The sequence below is a fragment of the Vipera berus genome (assembly GCF_964194415.1).
Source record: "Vipera berus genome assembly, chromosome: 4".
NCBI classification, from domain to species: domain Eukaryota; kingdom Metazoa; phylum Chordata; class Lepidosauria; order Squamata; family Viperidae; genus Vipera; species Vipera berus.
Window position 1 is genome coordinate 48,128,484 of NC_138206.1, and position 21,114 is coordinate 48,149,597.

The window sequence follows — 21,114 nt, forward strand, 5'->3', positions numbered from 1 at the left end:
CCTGAGTCCTTCGGGAGAAGGGCGGTATACAAATAAAATTAATAATAATAATAGTAGTAGTAGTAATAATAATAATAATAATAATAATAATAATAATAATAATAATAATAATAATAATAATAATAATAATAATAATAATAATAGAATAAAAGAATGCAAATGACCATCCTTCCATTCTCCACCATCCAATTCAGACCTGAAGAAGCTTCTTGGATAAGAAGCGAAACATCTTCAAAGAAAAACAAGGAAGTCCAGTTGCCTCTTGAAAAAAAAACATCTTGGGGAAAGATTTATATCTTATTTCCAGTTAAATTGCATTTCCAGATTATGTCTTTTTAGTGTATAACACGCCCAGTCTTTTCTTCTTCTGATGGTAGTAGTAGGCCAGGGAAGTCTAGCTACATAGGCTTTTAGAATGGTCTTTATCTGCTAGCCTTGTTCACCCTTCAAGGATCCTTTCCTGAGCGTAGTTCATGGACTGACCAGCTTGCTTTATAGCACCACAATGGACACTGATAATTTCTTAAAGGCAGGAGAATATAACATAATCTTTCCCCTAATTCAATGGGATATGTGTAGCCTATGCGTCTTTTCCAGTCCAAGCAGGAAGGAAACCTCCACCTGTCTTTCCCTGCTATATGTAAAAAGTACTGTTTTCCATCCTGTGCTGGCTCGTTTGGTGCTATTGGTTTCCCCTTTTGCATTTCTTTTTTTTAAAAAAACAAGTTTTATTAATTTTATTCATTAATTATTATTTTATTAATTATTTATTAATTTTCTAATTTTACATCCAAATGCTTATGAAGCAATGTGGTGCTTGGATAATCAAAAGTCCAATAACAATTTTTTTTTGTACATAGGTAAAGGTAAATCAACAAAAAATTCCTTCTCCAATTCCCTTAGTCACAATATCAAAATCAAATTAATACATTTCTGGTTGTAGCAGAATCAGTTTGAACAATTATCTATACATTTTCACGTATACTTATTCACGTCCTGTTTTTAAGTGTTATCTAATTTCAATACAGTGCTCCAAATTAGCCTGTAGTATCTAAAAACCTTAATTTTCGGGTAACCGACATTTCCCCTATTTCATTATATACTAATTATCATATCTGAAATACATACATTGTTCATTTAAGTGCATTCTTGTTATATTTCAAAAACATATTCTACCTATCATCTTTGTCATTATCAATAATTAACAAGGTATCTTTTGTTGTGTCATTCCACCTTTTGCATTTTAATTCATTACAAGCCACCCTCTATAAATAAGGCAAACAAGGTCAAAGCCACATTTTAAGATCACCCACCCTTTCTTTGAATTAAGAACCCTTTCCAACAGACATTCGAGCTATTATGTCCATGCTACCATTTTAATTGCCAACCATTAACTCCATTTCCTGACTTCCCAAGTTTTGTCTCCGATGGTGTTTAAATTCCATCTTTAATTGCAGCAATGCTTGTAAGCCGCCCTGAGTCTTTGGAGAAGGGCGGGATATAAATGGAATTAAAATAAATAAATAAAATAATACTGGCAGCAATCTATCCACTGCCTTTCCTTTCTTATGAGAATGTTGTTCTATGAAAATCACAACTCAAATGACCAACAACTAATCTTGGCTCTGAATGTTATTGTGTAAACACTGGAAGCTTTCAAGAAGAGACAGGACTGCCATCTGTCAGAAATGGTGTAGTGTCTCCTGCTTGGGCAGTGGGTTGGATTAGATGACCTATGATGACCTTTCCAACTCTTACTATTCTAATTCTAATCTTTTTGCTGCAAATACACCTGCGTATACAAGTAACCAATATTGTGTGGTGCTAAAATATTGAACAGAATGAGGAGATTCTCAGGTTCAAGTCCACGTTCATCTATGAGAATTCACTGGGGGACTTAGGACCAGTCAGCAAAACTTAACTTTCACAATATTTACATGTGGGTACTATATAATTGTAGGAAGTGTATTACGTGCATTGTTTTGAGCACTTAGAGGACATGTGTACACCATTCATTTTGTTGGTTCTTTAAAAAGTAAAATAACCTTTACATAGTGATTGCACTAATAACAATTGTGAAGCAGCAGTTAGAATCTGTATATGCTACAGTAAGCTGAGGTAGCGTTAGTCATTATATTTATGATTTAGTGGTACATTCTACTTAAAATCTTTAATGCAAATATTGTACTGGGATAATGGAATGAAGTATTGCTTGACATCTTTACCACTCATTTCATGCATGCTCATAATGTTAAAATAATTCATTCACTTATCCTCTACTAAAGTGTCATATGTTCTTTTTGTTATAGCTTTTCTTCTTCAAATGAATAAAAGAATCCAATTAAGAACCATGCAGTGAATGCACTCATATGATAACCAAATTTGCTGCATGACATGGCTGAGGTCATGTTTTGCTAATTAAGAGTGAGGGCAGTTCTTCCTACAATGTATTAACCTAAATCAGTGGGATATGTGTAGCCTATGCATCTTGATGGTGGTATAAAATGACCCTTTTCTTGAAGGAGTTAAGAAATATTTCTTACATTACTATACAGTATTTTATCAATTTAACTTTTGATCTTTCGTTACATCTTTTCATATATATCCATTTCCTTTTGATAGCACCCATGCACGATTTCCGTAAATGGGTGGGAGGAGAAAACCATCATCAAATGAAAGACACTCTCCCTCTCATCTCCAGCTGTTATGTTCTAATTGGAAAGTGCTTTATCTACATCCACATGTTAGCTGTTGATTTTCACTGACCCCTGCTGGACAAAACGGATTCTAAATCAAATGGAAATAAAACCAAAATATTGCTTCTTCAAAGCAAAAGAATCATAATAGTAAAAAAAAAACAAACCTACGGCTGATGAAAGAGCAGTGCAAAAAAAGGAGGACAGGTTGTGTCTGAGACCTCCACCTCTACTTTAAGGGAAGGATTTTCCACTTTGGCATAAATGGATTCCTTCATTCCTCTCTCAAACCCTTTTTGAAAATGTAGATATTATTGTCCTCAAAAGATTGCCCTTTTCTTTTTACCTGTAAGGAAGATATACTGCTGATTCTGGTCCTGTGCTGTTGCTTCTCCTGTGCTGGGCCATCCTCTTGTATAAAGGCTGATTGATTTCTCCAACGTAGAAGTCTAAACACTCTTCACTGCACTGTACATTTTTTATGCTGCTCTTTCATCAATTCCCAGAAAGTTTAAGACCACTATAAAAATTTACCAGGAGGCCACACTTAACAAGCTAGCTAGGATAAAGGATTCAGGAGTTGGAACATTTACATTCCAGTGACTCTCTGCCTACTAGCCTCCAGATAAGGTGAGAAATGAAACCTCCCTTGAAGACGTACCTGGGTCCCCCTAACCAACTTCTTCAAACTGAAGAAGCTATTTGGATAAGCAGTGAAATGTTTTAAACTACCAAGAAAGGAAGTCCAGTTGGTAATGCATACAATTTACATATCAGTCAAAAACATAGCAAAAATGGCAGTGTAAATGTAATGTATTGGGCCTGTTTCATTTGAACTGTACCACGTGTCTTTGAATGCTGTTTGAGATTGCTTAATCAGGGAGTTGGGTAACAGTCGCGGGCTCCTCAGACAAGCAGTCTCCAGGACTACCATTGGTTGGCTCCAGGGCAGCAATAGGCTCCTTCAAACCTATTGGCCGCCGCCTAGTGGCCAGCAGTATAAATAGCTGCGTGGAAGCCTTGGTTACTAGTTCAGTTCCTGCATTCAGTAAAACATGTTCTTGCCTGAACTCTCTCGCCTCATCTCCTGCTTGCAACAAAGAACCCAGTACACAACAGTAAATATAATAAAATCATTTTAACTCTCTTTAAAAAAAACAGAACAAAATCAGCCACACCAAACTCACCTGTTTCTATCACCATGAATTATTTGCCTGTAGAAAGTTTTATTGGATAATAGATCTTGCAGTCTGATTTATAAGGGTTTTTGTGGCAGATGTCTAGGTGACTATATGCAAAACATATGCTTGAAATATTTTGAAGTAGATGAACTACTAAACATTATCAAACATAAAAGAGAGAGTGGAGATAACAATGTGGTGGTTAAAATAATCAAGCGAAAACTTGATTCTGCAGCTTTTAATGCCACTGTGGTGTTGGCGCTATGGCTACCACAACAACCAGCCAAAATGAAGACAACAGCCCAAGATGTTGCCAGGATGTATTTGGGGAACAAAATAACTTTCTGAATGATGTGGCTAAATTGAAAAGCTGACAATCTAAAACAAAATATTATTAAACTTAGAAGAATGATAAAGACAACAGATTTTAAGAATCAGATTTTTCATGCTCACTGGATTATCTTGAAGGAAGAGTTTTTAGTGGCTTTCCTACATTAACAAGGTTACATTTGAATAGTCCTGGGAACACATTTGAGGAAGAAAATAACTATATATAAAACCTATAATTTATGTATGCATTTATGTGGCTTAGCTGCTTTCTCAGAGCAGTGTATATATACTGTTGCTGAAGTAACATGGTGATAAACAATATAAAATGATACCTTTAAACCAGTGGTGGGATTCAATTATGTGAACAATCGGTTCTCTGTGGATGCCGCTTCTGGAAGTCCATTCTGAGCATGGGCAACAAAAAATTAGCTACCGAACTGGTGCGAACTGGCTGAATCCCATCACTGCTTTAAACTAATTCTGGTGCTGATAAGTTCAAATTGGTTATCTGAGAATTAAAGAACCAGGTTTTATCAGCTTTCAAGAAACCCTAAGAGTAAAGGTCCTCCTAATCTTGGGCTGCAAGCTGATCTATAGAAAGTGAACCCCCACAGAGAATGTCCACAGATGGGTTCCTTTCTGTTGTACCTCCTTGTAGATGGGAACCCTTAACAGAAACTGTCTAATCATTTGGATTGGACAAATTCACTCAATCTGGAAAAAAAAATATCTTAGGTAGTTGAGTCCTTAGCCATATAGGAGTTTAAAAGTACCGATAGGCATCTTGAATTGCCTCTGAAACACAATAGTAGCCAGTATAGTTCTACAGCAGTATTATAATTTTGCAGAACCATGATTGACCAATAAGTAAGTAGGTCACTGCACTTTAGACTTGCTGAAGTTAAAGATATTCTTCAAGGGCAACAGTGCAGTAATCAAGAGATAACTGTCCCCAATACATCTATTCCAGGTTAAGTCATAGTAGGTACTGTTACAGTCACTCAAGCTAGGTAAACAACTCCTTCTCCATGACCTCTACTTGCTATTTCAGCCAGAGCACTGTTTTAAACCTGGAGATAATGCTACTGATTTTATTCATGAAAAGCTCTGCCAGACAATTGTAATCTAAATTAATTCTTCCATTTTCCCCCCCTAAGGTTCAGGATACTTTAAATAATGCAGCTGTCTGATGTTTTACTGATGCAATACGGATGGAGAGATCCTTTCATTTTGCCATTTCAGAGAGAAAAACTAGGCTTTGCTTACACAAGGAATAGCATTTTGTATTTTGTAACTTCCTTGGTTCTAAATAATTGATTAATGAGTTTAACATGTTAAATTTAACTGACCACTTTTTCCTCCTTTTTATACACTTTTTCTTTTTTTTATTGTTAGGGTTGAATGTAATTTTTGTTTTGCTTCATTTTGTTTCTTTTACTGTTCTGTATTTTATTTTCTATGATAAAACAATAAAATTTAAAAATAGAAGAAGGTGCTTCAATAAAACTGATTATATACTGCCAAGAACACCTCCTCAAGAAGCCTGCCCTGGACCCGGCTGTTTTAAATAACTATCGTCCAGTCTCCAACCTTCGCTTTTTGGCGAAGGTTGTTGAGAGTGTGGTGGCGCATCAGCTTCCTCTGTTCCTGGAGGAAACTGATTATCTGGACCCGTACCAATCGGGTTTCAGGCCCGGATACAGCACGGAGACGGCATTGGTCACGCTGGTGAATGATCTCTGGAGGGCTCGGGACAGGGGTTGCTCCTCTGTCCTGGTCCTATTAGATCTCTCAGCGGCTTTTGATACCATCGACCATGGTATCCTACTGCGGCGTCTCAGGGGGTTGGGAGTGGGAGGCACCGTTTTACGGTGGTTCTCCTCCTATCTCCTGGGCCGTTCGCAGTCGGTGTTGACAGGAGGGCAGAGATCCGCCCCGAGGCCTCTCATTTGTGGAGTTCCTCAGGGGTCGGTTCTCTCGCCCCTCTTATTCAACATCTATATGAAGCCGCTGGGTGAGATCATTCGTGGTTTCGGGGTGGGGTATCATCAGTACGCTGATGATACCCAACTTTTTCTTTCCACCCCGAACCAACCCAGCGATGCCCTCGCCATGATGTCCCGTTGCCTGGAGTCGGTCCAGGTCTGGATGGGGAGAAACAGGCTTCGTCTCCATCCTGCCAAGACTGAGTGGCTGTGCATATCGGCATCTCGGGTCAACCAGACTATTCCATCTCTAACGATGGGGGGTGAGGTGTTACCCCCCGTTGATAGGGCTCGCAACTTGGGCGTCCTCCTGGATTCACGACTCAATTTTGAAGACCATATAGGAGCCGTGACCAGGGGGGCTTTTGCCCAGGTTCGCCTGGTGCGCCAGTTGCGACCCTATCTGGACCGAGATGCCCTATGCACAGTCCCTCATGCACTCGTGACCTCCCGTTTAGACTACTGCAACGCTCTCTACATAGGGCTGCCCTTGAGGACCACTCGGAGGCTTCAGCTGGTGCAGAATGCGGCCGCGCGAGTTGTGATGGGGGTCTCCCGATACTCCCATGTAACACCTCTACTCCGCGAGCTGCATTGGCTTCCGGTTGCCCTCCGGGTGAGATTCAAGGTGCTGGTGATGACCTATAAAGCCCTACATGGCTTGGGTCCGGGATATCTGAGGGAAGACCTGCTGCCGGCATCAAGTTCCCTTCGTCCAGTGCGCTCCCACAGGGAGGGTCTTCTCAGGGTGCCACCGGTAAGAGATTGCCGGCGGACGACACCCAGGGATAGGGCCTTCTCAGTGGGGGCGCCTGCCCTTTGGAACCAAATGCCAGTGGAGCTGAGGACTGCCCCCAACCTCCGTTCATTCCGCCGGGACCTGAAGACCTGGCTCTTTGAGCTCTCTGGCCCAGGCTGAGAATTAATCTTAATTTTAACTGGGGTTTTATTTATGCAGGGACAAATATAATTTTTTTTAAAATTTGTTTTTAACTTTTGTATCTTGGTTTTTAATTACCCTGTAAACCGCCCTGAGTCCTTCGGGAAAGGGTGGTATATAAATGTAATAAAATAAATAAATAAAAATAAATAAAAGAACTGCTCTTTCAATGCATATTTGGCATATTCTGACAGAAGTATTTCCAGGGTTTTATTTACTGTCCACTAGATATTGTTTTCTACTATTTATTTGATAAGAGCCATGGTGGCACAATCATTAGAATACAGTATTGCAGGCTAATTCTGCTGACTGCCAGGTGTTCGATTCTGACCGGTTCAAGATTGACTCAGCCTTCCAACCTTCCGAGGTCAGTAAAATGACAACCCAGATTGTTGGGGGCAATACGCTGACTCTGTAAACTGCTTAGAGAGGGCTGTAAAGCACTGTGAAGTGGTATATAAGTCTAAGTATTATTGCTATTGTTAGTGAGACAGTAGTCACAAAAAAGCCATTAAATACACAGATATTATTCTATGGAAATGACCTAGACCTGAGATTGGCTTAGTTCTGAACCAAATTGTAAAGTAAAAGTATATTAATATTATTATTATTATGAAGCTCAAAGATTTTGGGGGAATTATTATTTTGAACTAAGCACATAGTTATTTCATAAATTAAATTGGTACACTCCTGCTTGACCACAAGAGGGTAGCAGGATTCCATAGTTATTTATCCATAATACCTTTAAATAAGTCTTAAATTGAAAACTTGCTAGAGAAGCTTTTTCAGTGTTGAAATAATTTCACATGTGAAGTCCTTAATGTAAAATGTCAGTTCTGCTGGTCAAATGACATGCACTGATTTTATAGGTGGAATCCGTCTTTAAAGAAAGTTCATTTTCTTGCAGAATTATAATTTTATTCCAGATATAATAATAAAATTATAAATTTGTGAATACACAAAAATGACAGTGGGAGATACAATTTACATTGTTTCTGGTGACTTTTCTAAGTTGGTGGCTAACTAGAATTTACTCCAACAGTAGTAATGCAGAGTCTGCATCTTCTAATACTTCCATTAGCTCCATAAGCAACATGGAGGGAAGCAACATGGTAGCTTCACCTCACTCTTTAGCTGGAGGAGGCGGGATTATTTCATGATGCAACTTTGATATGGCCTTTAACTTAATATACTGTATCACTGACATCACAAAGTCCTTGGCACAGCCATAATTAATTGGTACATGGCTATATGTGCTGAACTATGAAGTCACTGAAATATAGCAAAATTATCTCCAGTGTGGAAAAAAGTTGTTTGTGAAGTTATTATTTAAGAATTTTTAATCTTGCCTTTCTGTCTGTGACATTCACTGAACTTACAATTAAATGTATAAAACATTAAATCCAATACAATTAAAATCAGATATAAAATAAGATCAATATTATTAATATCAGTTCAGTTAATAATTAAAAGTTAGATGTAAAGGTCTGGGAGATTGGGGCCAAGTGCACCTCCTTTTGGGAGTGCATTTCATAATTTGAAAGCCGTACAGGAAATGATTTTGACCCAGGTACCAGATAGATCAGCTTCCAGCATTGTGGATCTTCAGAACAGTCTTTCCTGATAAATCTGAGTGACTAGATAGGTTCAGATCAGGAAAGGCACCGTCACAAATAATCAGGCACTAAACCAATTAAGGCTTTAAAAATCAACAAAAGCACCTTTGCTCAATAAGCAACTAGCAACCTGAGCAATTTTTTCATCACAGTATTTCACAGTCCTTGTCCTTTGTATTGGACAAAGATATAATTGTGCAAATATGTTCTTTACCAGAGCTATTAGTTTTGGAAGTCAAGGATCATTCTGAAACTGAGAACCTCATCTTTCAATTCCATCCAGAACACATTTCAAATTGGTTTTCAAGTCCAGAGGTTTTTTGTGTTTTTTTAACCACAAGTACTTCAATCTTGTCCGGATTTAATGTTATCTTATTCACACCCTGAACATAATCAAGCTTATGCAACATTTAAGGGTGCTGATAGTTTCTTGGAGGAAGAGAGAAGGGACCTCAGATGTGAAACTGTGAGCTTCTTTTGAAGGCATAGTACTCCATTGTAGTCCATGGGCAGCTCAGAAAAAGAGAGTCAAGGGCACACAATTTAGGCCATACATGTCAAACTCGCAACATCACGTGACGTCACGCGACGTATAGGAGCTTCTTCTCCATTGTTGGCAATGGGGTGGCTGCGGTTTCCTGGTGACATGTCCAGCCTTTGGGCCGGCAGTTTGACACCCCTGATTTAGGCCATCCAAATACATTACCAAACGTTTCAGATTTTCAGATTGTCCCATTGAGTTTCTTTTTAATGAAAAGAAATTTGTCTACATCGTGGACACAACTCCTCTTTTTCGTGAAATACTTGCCTGGTACATCATACAGTAAACTGGCACTTTGAACTAGAGAGTTTAACATTTGGTTTTTTTTTATATCCTGCATTTATTTTTATAAGCAACTCAAAGTGGCAAACATATCCAACACAATACTCAGCCTTCTTCTGTCCCCTACTTTTCTGTGCCTGATGGCCCAATAGTGGAAATGGAGGTGTCATCTGGCAAAAGAATCACGTTTTTCATTTCATCCCACCAGATTTCCCTGCTGCAATCCAGAGATGTTATAGTGTCAGGAGCTACATTTATATAATAGTCCATTTGTTTTATTGCTTATTCAATCCTTTACCGGGGTGGTGGTGGAATGTCACTTATACATATATATTTTTTGCATACAGTGTATTGTGAGAATTTGAAACTTAGAACAATTATTTTAACTTGATATGTCAAATGGCTGATCTCTAACAAATAAAGATGCTACCCAGCAAATAGTTGTTGAATAATTTTAATTTTTGTGTGTCTTTCTTCATTCACTTTATATGGTAGTATTGTAAAGTAAATACAGAAAAATCCATAAAAAAATTATTCACCTGCCAACTGAGAACTGTATGGTTAGTGAAATCTCATTCACTGGAAAAAATGTGTAAATAAAACTATCCACTAATTTGTTAGGGGTTTTGATGATAATCTGTAGACTGAAATAAAACTTCATTGATAAACTAGATTTGTAAAGGAAATGAACAGGAGGGGGCAATAAAGAGTTTTCTTTCAAATGTACCCTGCAGCACTGCTGTCTACAATTTTCATTTATTTTTTATTTGGAATAAAGAAATGGCATGAAATTCACATTATTTTAGTCTGAAGCCCTGCAAAAATGCATTTGTTATATATTTTTGTCATTGCATTTCATTGTATGTTCTTTTTTTTGACAGCAACAGTAGATTCTCAGTGTCTATAAAATAGAGTATAAGATAGCCTGTCCAGTGAAATAAATTATTTTTAGTTTGGCATCTTGCGATAGATAGATAGATAGATAGATAGATAGATAGATAGATAGATAGATAGATAGATAGATAGATAGATAGATAGATAGATAGATAGATAGAGAAAGGCAGGCAGGCAGGCAGGCAGGCAGGTAGGTAGGTAAGTAGGTAGGTAGAGATGGATGATAGAAAAATGTTTTAGATGTTTGCAACCTGATTAGCTACTGTTTCTAGTAGTTATCTATCTATATATTATCTGTCTCTCTATAATCATCTATTGTCCATCCATCCATTTAATACATGTAACTATCAACTTGCCAATTGATGCTGGTGGTTGACAATATTACAGCAACCAGAAATTATAAATAATAAATATCTCCAAAAGAAAAAAAAGAATTTGAAACTATTTATAAATACTGTGCTAGGGAAAAATTCATTTTCCTTATATTAACACATATTTATGATTCACAGAACATCCTGGCTAAGACTACAGGGCTTTTGTAAAGGCCAGCAGGATTCTATTGGGATGGGAGGCAGGCATGCTCTACCCCAGAGCAGGAAAGTCAGTTGACAACAATGAATTTTGTGAATGGAATAAAGAAATCCTGTATTTATCAGCATATACTTGCTGGAATTCAAAACTACAGTGCTGTTTCAGTTCATTTCAAGACAGCAGTGTCCTATTACCTCAGGACAGGCTCACAATCCTACCTTTCTTTTACTGTAAAAGTTAAAGGTAAAGGTTCCCCCCGCACATGCATGCTAGTTGTTTCCAACTCTAGGGGCCGGTGCTCATCTCCGTTTCAAAGCTGAAGAGCCAGCGCTTGTCCGAGGACGTCTCCATCGTCATGTGGCCGGCATGACTAGACGCCAAAGGCGCATGGAACGCTGTTACCTTCCCACCATAGTGGTCCCTATTTTTCTACTTGCATTTTTACGTGCTTTCAAACTGCTAGGTTGGCAGAAGCTGGGACGAGTAACAGGCGCTCACTCTGTTATGCGGCACTCGGCATTCGACCTGCCAAACTGCCGACCTTCTGATAGACAAGCTCAGCATCCTAACCCACTGAGGTATGCAAATATTGTATTTGTGCACTTTGGCCAAATTCTTTATTTGGGTTAACTCAAATATTGTATTTGTGCACTTTGGCCAAATTCTGAATTTGGGTTAACTCAGATCTGATTTTCATTTGCTTGTGAACGATTTACATCTGAACCTAAAGCTTCTGGTCTTCAGTGAAGCTTTTGATATCTTTTTCTGGTGCTATGGATGTTGTAAAGAAGTATGATAAAAAGAAACAACCAAACAGAAACCAAACAGGGAAGGTATTCTATTTCAGTGTCTGAATGTTCTGCTTTCAAAATCAAAGATATTAACCATAGTAATTTTAGAGTATAAAGGTAATGAGAATGAAAGATCCTTCATTTTATAGTTTGGCTTTGTAGCTCTGTTTTGATCTCCAGCATTAAGTGGATACATTTATACTTTCTATTCTGGGTACTAATCTAATTCAAAAACTTTAGGGCCAACTTTGTCAGCACCATATTCAACAACATTAAGAGTAAGGAACTTACCCTTACTTTTTAGTTCAACTTCTGCTAGTTAACACTACTAAGGAAAGGCATCAACTATCCTTATGATCATCCTCTTGCTTTGCAGAAAACCCACACATCTATACATCAGAAATCTGGCAAGAGACAGGGCCTACTGTCACTGCAAATGTAATCATATTCCTTTCCTGAGGAACAATGCTGCAGGCTCTGTTTAAAATCAGTTTTTAAAGAAATATAATTCAAAAAGCCTTGCACTGATTTCCACGAATACATAAACTGATTTCCTTTCATAAATCTTTTCATTTCATTTTGCAGAAAACAAAGGTTTTGTTTTTCCATGGTAAATGTGGGGGAACAGAACTCCCCACCCCTAAATCTTGTGTTGATGTCCACAGTCAGATTGAATTGCTTTTGACAAACTACTTGTGGTATGGAATTCTTCTGAAATACTGATTGGGATCAGTAAAATAGATTAAGTTTTCTCTATGCACCCAATATGGCCAATATGATGGGCATACCAATATATATGTATTATTAGTGTGTATACTCTGGATACAGTGGTGACAAACTTACAAAAGTGTCATATGAATTCCTACCTCTCCCTGTCCTTTTTAGCTGCCTTCATGGCAGAGAGGGAGAAAGGAATATTGCCCAAACTAGTAATATAATGTTTAGAACTCGCAGATCAACCTCTTTGGGTGATTTTGGCTAAAAATGTATCTGTCAGCCTAACTTACCTCTAACAGTTGCTCTTAGGTTCATATGGTACTTTTTGTAGCCTTTTCAGCAAAAGGAAAAAGTTACGATACAATAAATGAAATCATCAAAACAATAGAATGTGGGAATTTCTTTTCATCAGTTTGAAACCTGACCCAAAATGTTGACATACAGAAGAATTTCCCCCCTAAAAAATGATGCTAAGGAAGGGCAAGGAGGGAAACTCACAGGCAAATAAAATAGGAATAGATCAAACTGATAGGACATTCTTATGATGCAGCCTGTGGTGGGATTCAGCCGGTTTGCACCACTTCGGCAGAACCGGTAGCTTATTTTTTTGTTGCCCAGGCCCAGAATGGACTTCTGGAAGCAGCATCCACAAAGAGAACTGGTTCACATATTTGAATCCCACCACTAGATGCAGCCATGCCTTCCCAGTCCCACACTACCACAGTGATAGCTGGTCTGAATTGCAATGGAACATTGGCTCTGGAAGCAAGCAGCGGTAAACCATTTCCAAAATCTTGCCAAGAAAAAGAAACATCAAATATTGATGCAATGAAGGTAGACCCTATTTTGAGTTTTGATTCCTGGTGACCCCATAATCATATTTATACAGTTTGGTGGCAGCAATTATAGAACTAGGATTTTTTCCTATGTCCAAATTTAGGTATGGAATTTGGTGTCCTCCAGATGCCTTGAACTTGAAGTTCCCTTAGTAAGGGACTGTGGAAGTTATGATTCATAATATATGCCCAGTGCCATCCTTGCTCATCCTTTTCACAAACATTTGAGACACATGCAGATAGAACAACTGAAAAATACAGTGTTCAGTTTTTCTAAGTTCATTCTTTCTGCTGATCCTTTATAACTGTAATAACTGCAATATTATTACAGTTAAAAGAAAATCTCAGTAGGAGTTAAAATTATGCAGCATATTTGAAGCACAAAGAATATGGCTTAATTTACAAAGCCATTAAGTTAATTGATTTACTGGGCCAAATTTAGCCCAATCATTTGAGAGGTGTCAGTTCTTTGCAAAATAATGGTGCCTTCAGAACTGATAGGGACTTAATGGCAGGTACTTAAGCTTTTGGCAGAGACTTTTTGCTTAGCAAGAATTCTTTCAGGCAGTGTGTGGCACCAGCCCAGAAAACATATATATTTGAACGGCATAGGTTTCATACAACTAGAGTACACAATCACATAGCTGCTTTCTGGTTTCTCTTTTCCCTTGACCCAGCAATCATCACCATTCTTGACTCAGCATATCAACAGATTGGGGAAATAAAACTGTCTTGTCCTCCCACCTACACCCTCCAAATCTCCCATAGCCATCTCTCTTTTTTGTCTCATCACTTCATCCTGTTTTACTTCAGAACATCTGAGCTTTGAGGTTCCCATGTTCTATGGGGTTTCTGCTTTTTTCTTACTTTTTTCTCTTGCTCTTCTTCAGCATACATATTATATCATATATCCTATCCTATCCTATCCTACCTATCCTATCCTAAAGGTAAAGGTTCCCCCGCACATGCGTGCTAGTCGTTTCCGACTCTAGGGGCTGGTGCTCATCTCCCTTTCAAAGCTGAAGAGCCAGCGCTTGTCCGAGGACGTCTCCATGGTCATGTGGCTGGCATGACTAGACGCCAAAGACGCATGGAACGCTGTTACCTTCCCACCGTAGTGGTCCCTATTTTTCTACTTGAAGTTTTATGTGCTTTCGAACTGCTAGGTTGGCAGAAGCTGGGACGAGTAACAGGCGCTCACTCTGTTATGCGGCACTCGGGATTCGACCCGCCAAACTGCCGACCTTCTGATCGACAAGCTCAGCGTCCTAAACCACTGAGCCACCACGTCCTATTGAACCTAAAAATCCTATATCGTATATCTAACCTGTAAAAATTATGCAGGACAACTTGGATATTATACATTTCACAATATTTAGTGTATTCTTCTGTCAGCAACATTTCATGTTTTACATATTTTTGTTTATCCAAATAAATGTCAGTTTTATCAGGTATTTAAATTTGAGAGTCCATTTGGGGAAGTTGTGCTGGACTTGGAGAAGGGAGATCCAGGTTGCAATCTTCCTTCAGACATGGAAGCCGGCTTGGAGTGCTCATTCTTTCTAAGACTAAAATGGGGAGTTAAAAAACATCCAGGAAGAAAATCAAGATGGACAAGATTGAAAGACTGAATTGAAATAATGTTATAAATATACAAAAATGCAATAGCTAACATATTTGCACTAGAAATGGTTATTTCCATACATTCTAAATTATTTCTTCCTATGATAGCGGCTGATAAGGCTTCTGGGGTTGCTTGTGTACTTTAAGTGAGGTTTTCAAATAGCCAACAGACAGCTGTTCAGCAAACTCTGGAACACAGCTGTTTTAATTTCTGGAGGCTGAGTAGAAAACACACTTGTAGCCCTGGAATGAACTTTTGTACATTTACCGTGATAATCCAAAGACCTCCAAACAAATTTACACTGCTACTTGATTTACATTTAGAGTATCTCTGTCATTAAGTTTCTTGGCTATCTGGATTACTTTTAGGAGATTGCGGCATCAGTTCCCAAAGGAACACATTTTTAATATAAGTAGTGATTAAATGAACACATTGTTCCTTTTTCATCTGTATTATCAAAGTCAATCTAGACGATATGAGCAGTAAAGTTATAGACATGTATAGATAAAGCCAACTGGTTCACTTATTTATAGTATTATAAAGAACCTTGGTTGAGCAGTGGGCTAATGCCTCCTTAAGTAACACCAGGTTCACATCCCACCAGGCTCAAGGTTGACTCAGCCTTCCATCCTTCCGAGGTAGGTAAAATGAGGACCCAGATTGTTGGGGGCAATTAAGCTGACTTTGTAATAATGCCGCTTGGGGTGTGTGTGAAAGCCCTAATAAGCAGGCATATACATAGAATGAAGGCTACTGCTAAGCTTGTAAGCCGCCCTGAGTCTTCGGAGAAGGGCAGGATATAAATGGAATTAAAAGAAATAAATAAATAAAATATAAAACGAAACTGAAGGTTAACTGAATTTGTGGTTGCTAAAGTTTGGAGGGGCCGCTTTGTGGTAGATAACCTGGTGACTTAGTGCAATTAGTGCAGGTTCGCATCCCACCAGGCTCAAGGTTGAGTCAGCCTTCCATCATTCCGAGGTAGGTAAAATGAGGACCCAGATTGTTGGGGGCAATTAAGCTGACTTTGTAATAATGCCACTTGGGGGGGGGCAAAAGCCCTAATAACCAGGCATATACATAGAATGAAGGCTATTGCTAAGCACATTGATTTGTGCTTTAAATTGTAAGCCGCCCTGAGTCTTCGGAGAAGGCCGGGATATTAATGGGATTAAAATAAAAAATAAATAAAATAGACTTTCCAGGAGTTCCTAGGAAGTGATACTGGGAGATCAATTCTTGCCCTCATGGAATTATGTTGGGATAGCTCAGAAAACATAATGCATAAGGAACATGAATTGGACAAACCCACAATATCTCAGCTGAAACTTCTTTTCTTCCTTTCTTCCTTCTTTCCTTCTTTCCATCCTCCCTCCCTCCCTCCTCTATAAATTAATCAAATTCTCTTGCTGTTTGTCTTTTTATAACCTTCCCCTGGGCAAAGCAGTGCATCATAGAACAACCATTTTTGAATTAGGTACCTCAAATAGGCTAAGTTAAAGAAGGCAACCAAAATCCAGGACCCGTTATTCCTGTGGGACTCATATTTCAAAAATATTCAGACCAGATATCTTGCCAAAGCTGTGGATGCTGCACCATTCTGCAGCATCAACAAACCACTCCAGGCAGCTGTGTGATCATGATTTGTGACTTTCCCTGTAGCTTTCCACAAGCAAAGTCAATGGGGAAAGTGGCAGGAAGTTGGAATTTGCTCCTGGTCTTATTGCTCTTTTGCTCAGCCATAGTCATTCTGTTTATTAGTTTAAGTGAGAAAATATCTCTGGAACAATAATACAGTGGATTATGGGTCGTCTGATATGTGTGTGTGCGTGTGCGCGTGTGTGCATGCACATGCACGTGCACATGCGCACGCACACACACACACAGAGTCACAAACACTGACCATTTTTCCAAAGAAAAAATAAATTCTTTTTGTAATATAAGGGGATCTATGTTAATGCTATCATCTATGTTACTCGTCCCAGCTTCTGCCAACCTAGCAGTTCGAAAGCACGTAAAAATGCAAGCAGAAAAATAGGGACCACTACGGTGGGAAGGTAACAGTGTTCCATGCGCCTTTGGCGTCTAGTCATGCCGGCCACATGACCATGGAGACATCCTCGGACAAGCGCTGGCTATTCAGCTTTGAAACGGAGATGAGCCCCTAGAGTCGGAAACGACTAGCACGCATGTGCGGGGGAACCTTTACCTTTTACCTATGTTTTTACTCAGATAATGGGGTTTTCATTTCCTTCTACTGCATGAGTTTCCAGCTTGGCTTTAGTGGATTTTCCCATAACAGCAGAATAGGCTTAGGTAGAATAGGAGGGTTACAGCGGGGAGAAAAAAATGTTTATGCTCTTAGGCAACATAGTATATAAATGTGATAATTTGGGGGTTCGTTCTTATCAGATATTGGCATAAGATAAAATTTAAAAAGAAAAAGTCCATGCTTGGCATTAGATTTTTAGAACTCTTCCACCGTCTATTTTACACCATGCATTCAATAGCTTATATATTAGAACCAAGGCTTTTTTTTGTCATAGAATGCTCAGAACGGAGTTCCGGCACCTTTTTTGGATGGAACCTTGTAGGGTAGGCAAGGCGGGTTGTATGACTTGTGTGAGTTCCGGCAACTTTTTCTTTTACAAAAAAAAGCACTGATTAGAACATCTAAAAGATGTTGATTTAATCTAAAAAAAAAACAACCTGAAGAAATGTTGCATAGAGTGGCCTCCAAAGCCCCTATCTCTGATGATTAAACTTCTCCTGTTTGATTTGAGTATAGTTTAATTAGGGTTTTTTTCCTCTAGAATTTCAAGGTGTGATAGCTAGAATTTCTTCTTTTGTTTCTTTTATGTAATCAAGGCAGTATTGACTCCTGCAGCCTACCTGAACTAATCCCCAAAGCTGTCTTGGCAACATTTTTGGAAATTAATTCTAGGGTGGCCACCTACTAGCCTAAAATGGGGTTGGTTTTTTTGCCAGAATCGGAGGTCAAACTATGTCTCCCACAGACCTACCAATCTCCAATATCCTGCAAATATGAGATCCAGAATCGCCAGATTTGAATATCTCTAAAAGGTGATAAAACAGTGATTTTTTTAAAAAAAATCACTTGAGGACAGGTATACATGGCTTGTAAATTATATTTCACTTGAGTTTTGTGCAGGTCTGCATTTGAAAGGCAACTACATGGAAATGGACTTGCAAGCTCATTTAGATAGTTCAATATCGTTGAAGTATTTATATAAGGCAAGGGATTGAAATCTTTACACAGTAAGTTCAATTAGCAATTGATCAGCCGTTATCTCTTGCAGAGTCAAATCATGTGTACTTCAGTTAATTTCTTGGGTGATAAAATATTACACACACACATACCATGGAATCAGGACTATGAAAGGAATCCTTTTTTTTACATTTTTTTCTTAGTGACTTTGGATATATTCTGGAAAAAATGATTTTACATGCTTGATATTTTCTCAAACAGTCAACAGTTTATTATGCTTTGCTCCAGCTGTTCATGATTTAAGGAAGAACTACAAGAAATCTGTTTTTCCCACATCTGCAGAAATAATTGGTGTGTGAAAAGTAGTTTTGCATGGTTTCATTGGTAGAAACTTAGCAGCCCTTCAGTTGGATATAACTGCTGGTAGGGAGATTACTATTTTTGTTATTTTAAGTTTTTGTCCTTAAATACTGTTGTATAGTTTTGGACTCACTGAAGGCAATTGTAGAGGTTTTTTTTTTCTATCTTAAGAAATGGTAAAGAATTACATTTTCAGAAAGAGCTTTGCATTCAACTGAGGAATGCAAATCATTGATGCAAACGTTACATGTAATATTTGCAGTGTCCGTGAAAAGGATGGGTAGCAAACCAAAGTAGGGTCAGATTCATACCACCAAGAGGTTCAAGGATTTAAGTCTTGATTTTTCTATAAGTAAGCCTTGAAATTGATACGCAGGAATTGCTGGAATTCTTTTGTAACATTATTGCTTTTCTACACAAATGCACACAACAGAGCTTTATGGCCTTAAATGCTTGCTTCCACTGTCTCCCAGTCTAGCACTGTCTATGGAAGCCTGACAGCTTCCTTAATTAATATATGCAATACATTAATATCTTACTCCTTGTGTTTGGTAAGGAGTGGCTTATTAATGCACCTTACAGCTAGGCCTTGACTTACAATTATTTGTTTAGTGACCATTCAAAGTTACAAAGGAACTTAAAAAAAAAAGAAAATCATGACTGGTCCTCACACGTATGACTGTTTCAGCAACCCCATGGTTACATAATAAAAATCCCAGTGCCTGGCAACCGGCATGTATTTACAATGTTTGCAGCATCCTGGGGTCATGTCATTTGTGACAGTTGGCTTTCGACAAAGTCAGGGAGAGAAGCTGGATTCACTTAATGGCTGTGTGATTCACTTAACAAACTGCAGTTGTTTGCTTAACAACTGTGGCAAAAAAGGTCGTAAACTCGAGACACGGCTCACTTAATAAATACCTTGCGCAGCGATGGAAATTCTGGTTTCAATTCTGGTCATAAATTGAGGACTATCTGTACTGTAATGACTACACATCTACCGTTAGTCCTCGACTTACAACCACAGTTGAGTTTATATCGCTAAGTGAGAAATTTGTTAAATGAATTTTGCCTCATTTGATGACTTTTCTTGTCATATTTGTGAATTGAATCACCGGAGTTGTTAAGTTAGTAACACGGTTGTTAAATGAATCTGGCTTCTCCATTGAATTTGCTTGTCAGAAGGTCGCCAAAGGGCACTGCAACTGTCATAAATGTGAGTCAGTTGCCAAGCGTCTGAATTTTGATCACGTGACCATGGGGATGCTGCAATGCGTGAAAAATAGTCATAAGTCATAAGTTACGGTGTAGCTTCAAACAGTCACTTAAATGAACTGTTGTAAGTCGAGGACTATCTATATTTACATTGATTCCCATCACTCTAGCAATGCATAAAACAATAATAAAGCAAAACCCATTGGGTATACAAATATCTGTCTGTCTGTCATCTGTCTGTCTCTCTATGCTGGCCTAGAAATTATAAGACTGTAAAAGCTGGCTGGGTGACTTTGGGCCCATCAGGCCTAACCCAACCCACTTCACAAGGTTGCTTTTCTATAGAAAATAGGAGGTAAGAATATTAAGTTTGCCAAAATATATAAAAGATCTCTCTCTCTCTCTCTCTCTCTCTCTCTCTCTCTCACACACACACACACACACACACACACACACACACACACACGTAAACACAAACACTATGGTTTAAGATTTTTAACATTTGTTAACCATCTAAAAGGGACGCGGGTGGCTCAGTGGGTTAGGACGCTGAGCTTGTCGATCAGAAGGTCGGCAGTTTGGCGGGTCGAATCCCGAGTGCCGCGTAACAGAGTGAGCGCCTGTTACTCGTCCCAGCTTCTGCCCACCTAGCAGTTCGAAAGCACGTAAAAATGCAAGTAGAAAAATAGGGACCACTACGGTGGGAAGGTAACAGCGTTCCGTGCGCCTTTGGCGTCTAGTCATGCCGGCCACATGACCACGGAGACGTCCTCGGACAAACGCTGGCTCTTCGGCTTTGAAACGGAGATGAGCACCGGCCTCTAGAGTCGGAAACGACTAGCACGCATGTGCGGGGGAACCTTTACCTTTACCTAACCATCTAAAGGACTTGTTGAGGGGATTTATGCAAGTGTCAGAAGCAAACAAAAACATAAACAAACCTGTTAGCTTTCTTTATAGTTAAGGCTGTGGTTTTAATGAGGACATATTTTCTTATTATTTCCATACCCACATGCTCCTGTCCTCGCATTGTGTGCATTTCACTTTCCTTTCCTAAATGCTCATTCTCATTTCATGCATTATTATCTTTATAGCAGGAGGGAGATTATACAGTCTACTTAGGGAAAGATGTTCCTTCTTATGGCTTGCTTCCGAGAGTATCTCAAAACTAAAAGCAGTTTACAAAATGTAGAAAGGGGAAGGGAAAGTCAATTTTAATTAGTACTTTTGGCTTTAATGGAAAGTGATTACAGAATTGGCATTTTAGCTAATACTATGGAGATTTATGGTAGGGTATTGCTAATTAATTTTCAGTTGAATTGTTGTGGGCAATGAAAAACTGCTGT